At 53.4% G+C, this 7,486-nt stretch overlaps 1 non-coding gene across 1 annotated transcript; it reads right to left on the bottom strand.

The window, feature by feature from the left end:
• Positions 1 to 218: 218 nt before the first annotated feature.
• Positions 219 to 291, bottom strand: trnak-cuu. Its single transcript has one exon. It is a non-coding gene; the product is annotated as a tRNA-Lys (tRNA).
• Positions 292 to 7,486: the final 7,195 nt, after the last annotated feature.

The raw sequence follows: 7,486 nt of genomic DNA, 5'->3' as shown, positions 1-7,486 counted from the left end.
CAATAGGGGGCTGAGGACGCAACCCTGGGTTGGGCCCTCTCAGCCATTGTCGTTTTATTTCACGGTAAAGAAAACACATCTTGCAGTTAATTGTCTCCAATAAATGTAACCAAAGGGTTTGAAAGGTATAAAATCCTTAGATCCCCCAAAATGCAGAGAATTCCTGAACTATTCGCTGGGTAGACATGTTTGCTATTGATAATGGTTAAAGAAAGTGTCGCCCAACGTGGGGCTCGAACCCACGACCCTGAGATTAAGAGTCTCATGCTCTACCGACTGAGCTAGCCGGGCATTCCTCCGACTCTGAAGAAGGGTTTCGCCCCGAAGCGTTGCCTATTTCCTTCGCTCCATAGATGCTGCTGCACCCGCTGAGTTTCTCCAGCTTTTTTGTGTGCTATAGGGAGGTTTCACGGCAGTCGGGTCACGACTCGTGACCCGTACTGTTGCTACGCTACTCCAAATGGATTACACGCGATGAACTGCAGGTAGGCACTTAACATTGTTTCCAGCGTAGCGGGCCCGTTAAAACCCGCTGAAATTGTCAATTTCTGCGCTGTAAATAATTATGGACATCGGGATAAGCGTGTGAGACATTTAGCATACTTCAGAATTCCAAAAGTGAGGAGAAATGAAGGAAGATAGAAACAAGAGCTGAATGGACAACAGACAGTGTGCTTAGCGAACATTGGCCGTTTGCTCACTGCATTTCATCAACAGTAAGGCATTATTTGTGTTTTTTCTTGATTCCTTTGGCATCTAAAAAGTTCCAGATGTGATAGATCTGGCTGTAATTTTTTTAAATCGCCCATGGTTCTCGTGGGTTTTTACATACAAAATGAAAACGCATCTGAAGAAAAATTTACAGCCAGATTTATCTCTTCTGAGAATTTTTAGATACCAAAGGAATAAAAAAAACACACAAATAATGCCTTGCTTGATGAAATGCAGTGAGCAAACGCGATAATTCCCAATATTTTCAATGTTTACCAAGCACTTTAGCTGCTGTAGTCCCTTCAGTTCCCGCTTCTCTATACCTTCATTTCGCTTCACGTTTGGAATTCTAAAGTTGGGTACATGTCTCTCACACTTACGCCGACTCCCACAATTTTTTTCAGCGCAAAAATGCAACATTTTGGCGGGTTTTAACAGGTAGGAAAGTAGGCGTTTCTAGCATTAATAACATATACCGGAAGTGACGGAGGTCTTCCAGTTGGATTTAGCGGCTCCGTGCGTCGAGCCTTATGACCCGGTGATCTTACGTGCAACCCCCCTATTGCTCAGACTTCTTGAGTGTCTAATGTCAAGAGAATCATCCTCTCAATACACCAAGTATCTACATCTGGTAAGAATTTTTGACTGCGGGTGGAGGAGATAATCACAAGCGAGAGGTGTATAAAACTCTCGTTCGGCCCAAGTCACACTGCGTTTAAATGTCATCGTCCATTCCTCTCCTATTTATGTAGCTGAGCTATATCCCGCCGTGTACCATGCACGAACCAGCCCCGTTCTGAAGGGTGAGCCGTTCTGAAGGGTGAGCTACATGGCCAATTTATTTTCCGATCGCATGTCTGTGGAAACCGGGGTACCTGCTGGAAATTCAATGTTACACGCAGGCAGAAAGACAGTCAAAGGTTAACGATCAAGCGCTGGAATAAATCATACATACATCTATTCAGAGAACGCTGATTTAAATTTTAAGTCTTACTAGACCAAGTGCAGACGCGTTGGGTCTGTTTCCCCAACGGCGTTTGGGGGGGGGGGGGGGGGGGCTGCGGCATCACACTCACATTAACCACCCCCCAAACACACAGGTGGGGGGAGGGGGTGTGAGAAGAGGGGAGGGAGGGGAGAGGAGGATGAGGAAACGGGACAGATTTGGGAGGGGAAGGAGAGCGGGGTAGGGGGTGAGAGAGGGCGATGGGGGGAGAGGAGGGGAGGAGGGAGGGAGGGGGAGAGGGGTGAGGGGGAGAGAGGGGAAAGAGTGGGGAGGGAGAGTGGAGGGGGAAGGGGGGAGAGAAGTGGAAGAGTGGGGAGGAAGGAGGAGAGGGGTAGGGGGAGTGATGGAAGAGGGACAGAGGGGTAGGAGGAAGGGGGCGGGGGGAGAGAGGGAAGGGGTGGGGTAGAGAGGGAAGGGGGCTGGGGAGAGAGGGATAGGAGAGGGAGAGGGGTGAGGAGAGGGAGAGGGGGAGGAGAGAAGGGGGAGAGAAGTGGATGAGTGGGGAGGGAGGGAGAGGTAGAGGGGTAGCGGGAGTGGTGGAAGAGGGACGGGGGAGTGGTGGAAGAGGGACAGAGGGGCATGGGAAGGGGTGGGGGAGAGAGGGGAATGGAGTGGAAGAGAGAGGGGTGTGAGGGAGAGGGGTGGGGTAAGGGGAGAGAAGTGGAAGAGTGGGGAGGGAGGGGTAGGGGGAGTGGTGGAAGAGGTACAGAGGGGAGGGGGAAGGGGGCGGGGGGAGAGAGGGAAGGGGGTGGGGTAGAGAGGGAAGGGGGGTGGGGGAGAGAGGGATGGGTGGGAGAGGGAGAGGGGTGATGGGAGGGAAACATAGAAACATAGAAATTAAGTGCAGGATTAGGCCATTCGGCCCTTTGAGCCTGCACCAACATTCAATATGATCATGGCTGATCATCCAACTCAGTATCCTGTACCTGCCTTCTCTCCATGCCCCCTGATCCCTTTAGCCACAAGGGCCACATCTAACTCCCTCTTAAATATAGCCAATGAACTGGCCTCAACTACCTACTGTGGCAGAGAATTCCAGAGATTCACCGCTCTCTGTGTGAAAAATGTTTTTCTCATCTCGGTCCTAAAGGATTTCCCCCTTATCCTTAAACTGTGACCCCTTGTTCTGGTCTTCCCCAACATATGGAACAACCTTCCTGCATCTAGCCTGTCCAACCCCTTAAGAATGTTGTAAGTTTCTATAAGATCCCCCCCTCAAACTTCTAAAATCTAGCGAGTACAAGCCGAATCTATCCAGTCTTTATTCATATGAAAGTCCTGACATCCCAGGAATCAGTCTGGTGAACCTTCTCTGTACTCCCTCTATGGCAAGAATGTCTTTGCGCATTGGGCATTGTGCCATCACACGATGGAACGTTCACCAGGTGCTGGTGCTCCTGCAAAGGCATATGTAAATGAATCCATTCCGATTGGACATATGTGAATATTGGGCATTGTGACATCACACGATGGAACGTTCTCCAGGGGCTGGGGCTGCTTCTATGGGTGAGAAGCCAGTTTTTTTTTGAAATATTGGTGCGGGGGAGGGGGGGGGGGGAGAAGGATTTGATTAAAAATGTGTACATAAACACGACGAAATGTAATCAGGAGTGGATACTTAGAAAGAAAAGTGAAATCTCTACCGAAATGGAAAAGATCTGGGCGATTCTGCGTCTGGTTTCGGAGTAGCAGGAAATCAAAGGAAGAAAGGCGGCCGGCAGCCGGACGAATGGACGCCGGACGCCGGCAGTCACACAGTTGTATATAATAACTAGACCAAGTGCAGACCCGTTGGGTCTGTTTCCCCAACGGCGTTTGCGGGGGGGAAGGGGGGGCTGCGGCATCACACTCACATTAACCACCCCCCCAAATACACAGGTGGGGGGAGGGGGGGGGGGGGGGGGGGGGGGGAGGGGGGGGGGGGGGAGAGGAGGAGGAGGAGGAAACGGGACAGATTTGGGAGGGAAAGGAGAGCGGGGTAGGGGGTGAGAGAGGGGGATGGGGAGAGAGGGGAAAGAGTGGGGAGGGAGAGTGGAGCGGGAAGGGGGAGAGGTGGAAGAGTGGGGAAGGAGGTGGAGAGGGGTAGGGGGCGTGATGGAAGAAGGACAGAGGGGTAGGAGGAAGGGGGCGGGTGGAGAGAGGGAAAGGGGTGGGGTAGAGAGGGAAGGGGGGTGGGGGAGAGAGGGATGGGTGGGAGAGGGAGAGGAGTGAGGAGAGGGAAACATAGAAACATAGAAATTAAGTGCAGGAGTAGGCCATTCGGCCCTTCGAGCCTGCACCACCATTCAATATGATCATGGCTGATCATCCAACTCAGTATCCTGTACCTGCTTTCTCTCCATATCCCCTGATCCCTTTAGCCACAAGTGCCACAAGTTCCACCTGGAACAATCTTCCTGCATTTAGCCTGTCCAACCCCTTAAGAATTTTGTACGTTTCAATAATATCCGCCCTCAATCTTCTAAATTCTAGCATGTACAAGCCGAGTCTATCCAGTCTTTATTCATATGAAAGTCCTGACATCCGAGAAATCAGTCTGGTGAACCTTCTCTGTATTCCCTCTATGGCAAGAATGTCGCTGTGCATTGGACATTGTGACATCACATGATGGAACGTTCACCAGGTGCTGGTGCTCCTGCAAAGGCATATGTAAATGCATCCATTCCGATTGGACATATGTGAACATTGGGCATTGTAACATCACACGATGGAACGAATCAAAAGGCAGAAAGGCAGCCGGACGGACGACAGGCGGCAGCCACATACTTTTATATAATAACTAGACCAAGTGCAGACCCGTTGGGTCTGTTTCCCCAACGGCGTTTGCGGGAGGGGGGGGGGGGGTCTGCGGCATCACACTCACATTAACCACCCCCCAAACACACCGGTGGGGGAGGGGGGGTGAGAAGAAGGGGGAGAGGGGGGGGGGGGGGGGGGGGAGAAGAAGAGGGAGGGAGGGGAGAGGAGGAGGAGGAAACGGGACAGATTTGGGAGGGAAAGGAGAGCGGGATAGGGGGTGAGAGAGGGGGATGGGGAGAGAGATATGGGGGAGGGGGGGATGGGGAGTGAGGGGAGGAGGGTGGGAGGGGGAAAGGGGTGGGGGGAGAGAGGGGAAAGAGTGGGGAGGGAGAGTGGAGGGGGAAGTGGGAGAGGTGGAAGAGTGGGGAGGGAGGAGGAGAGGGGTAGGGGGAGTGATGGAGGAGGGACAGAGGGGCAGGAGGAAGGGTGCGGTTTGGGAGAGGGAAGAGGGTGGGGTAGAGAGGGAAGGGGGTGGGGGAGAGAGGGATGGATGGGAGAGGGAGAGGGGTGAGGAGAGGGAAACAGAAACATAGAAATTAAGTGCAGGAGTAGGCCATTCGGCCCTTCGAGCCTGCACCACCATTCAATATGATCATGGCTGATCATCCAACAGTATCCTGTACCTGCCTTCTCTCCATACACCCTGATCCCTTTAGCCACAAGGGCCACATATAACTCCTTCTTAAATATAGCCAATTAACTTGCCTCAACTACCTTCTGTTGCAGAGAATTCCAGAGATTCACCACTCTCTGTGTGAAAAATGTTTCCCTCATCTCTGTTCTAAAGGATCTCCCCTTTAGTGGGGGGGGGGGGGAGAAGGATTTGATTGAAAACGTGTACTTAAACACGACGAAATGTAATGAGGAGCGGATACTTAGAAAGAAAAGTGAAATCTCTGCCGAAATGGAAAAGATGTCGGCGATTCTGCTTCTGGTTTCGGAGTTGCAGGGAATCAAAGGAAGAAAGGCGGCCGACAGCCGCCCATGTAAATGTATCCATTCCGATTGGACATCTGCGAGTATTGGACATTGTGACATCACACGATGGAACGATTCAAAAGGCAGAAAGGCAGCCGGTCGGCAGGCGGCAGGCACACAGTTTTAATATATAACTAGACCAAGTGCAGACCCGCTGGGTCTGTTTCCACAACGACGTTTGCGGGGAAGGGGGGGGGGGGGGGGGGGTCTGAGACATCAAACTCACATTAACCACCCCCCAAATACACAGGTGGGGGGAGGGAGGGTGAGAAGAGGGGAGGGAGGGGAGAGGAGGAGGAGGAAACGGGACAGATTTGGGAGGGAAAGGAGAGCGGGGTAGCGGGTGAGAGAGGGGGATGGGGAGAGAGATGTGGGTGAGGGGGGGGGGGGGGATGGGGAGGGAGGTGAGGATGGAGGGAAGGGGAGAGGGGTGGGTGGAGAGAGGGGAAAGAGTGGGGAGGGAGAGTGGAGGTGGAAGGGGGGAGGGAAGTGAAGTGGAAGAGAGGGAGGAGAAAGGGATGGGGAGGGGAGAGAGATGTGGCGGGGAGGGATGGGGACGGAGAGGAGGAGGGAGGGGTAAGAGTGTGGAGGGAGGGGGAAGAGTGTGGAGGGAGGGGGAGAGAGGTGGGGGGAGAGGGGGGAAAGAGTGGGGAGGGATAGTGGGAGGAGGGAGAGGTGGAAGAGTGGGGAGGGTCAGAGGGGTAGGGGGAAGGGGTGGGGGGAGAGAGGGGAGGGAGAGGGAAGTGAGGGGGAGAGAGAGGGGTGGGGGAGGGAAAGGGGTGAAGTGAGGGAGAGAAGTGGCAGAGTGGGGAGGGAGGGGTAGGGGGGGTGGTGGAAGAGGGACAGAGGGGTAGGGGGAATGGGGCGGGGGGAGAGAGGGAAGGGAATAGGATAGAGAGTGAAGGGGGTGGGGGAGAGAGGGTTGGGTGGGAGAGGGAGAGTGGTGATAAGAGGGAAACTTAGAAACATAGAAATTAGGTGCAGGAGTAGGCCATTCGGCCCTTCGAGCCTGCACCTCCAGTCAATATGATCATGGCTGATCATCCAACTCAGTATCCTGTACCTGCCTTCTCTCCACACCTCCTGATCCCTTTACCCACAAGGGCCACATCTAACTCCCTCTTAAATATAGCCAATGAAGAGGCCTCAACTACCTTCTGTGGCAGTGAATTCCAGAGATTCACCACTCTCTGCGTGAACATTTTTTTTCTCATCTCGGTCCTAAAAGATTCCCCCCTTATCCTGAAACTGTGACCCCTTGTTCTGGACTTCCCCAATATCGGTTTCTATAAGATCCCCCCTCAATCTTCTAAAATCTAGCGAGTACAAGCCGAGTCTATCCAGTCTTTCTTCATATGAAAGTCCTGATATCTCAGGAATCAGTCTGGTGAACCTTCTCTGTACTTCCTCTATGGCAAGAATGTCTTTGAGCATTGGGCATTGTGACATCACACAATGGAACGTTCACCATGGGCTGGGGCTCCTGCAAAGGCATATGTAAATGGATCCATTCCGATTGGACATATGTGAACATTGGGCATTGGGACATCACACGATGGAACGAATCAAAAGGAAGAAAGGCAGCCGGCAGCCGGACGGACGGGCGGCAGGCGGCAGCCACAGACTTTTATATAATAACTAGACCAAGTGCAGACCCGTTGGGTCTGTTTCGCTAACGGCGTTTGCGGGGGGTGGGGGGGGGGGGGGCTGCGGCATCACACTCACATTAACCACCCCCCAAACACACAGGTGGGGGGAGGGGAGGTGAGGAGAGGGGATGGAGGGAGAGGAGGAGGAGGAAACGGGACAGATTTGGGAGGGAAAGGAGAGCGGGGTAGGAGGTGAGAGAGGGGGGTGGGGAGAGAGATGTGGGGGAGGGGGGGATGGGGAGGGAGGAGGGGGAAGGGGGGAGAGAAGAGAAAGAGTGGGGAGGGAGGAGGAGAGGGGTAGGGGGAGTGATGGAAGAGGGAAAGAGGGGTAGGTGGAAGGGGG

This window comes from Amblyraja radiata, chromosome 37, assembly GCF_010909765.2.
Source record: "Amblyraja radiata isolate CabotCenter1 chromosome 37, sAmbRad1.1.pri, whole genome shotgun sequence".
Classification (NCBI taxonomy): domain Eukaryota; kingdom Metazoa; phylum Chordata; class Chondrichthyes; order Rajiformes; family Rajidae; genus Amblyraja; species Amblyraja radiata.
Note: the sequence above shows the minus strand (reverse complement) of the source record. Positions and strands in the feature narration are given on the sequence as shown.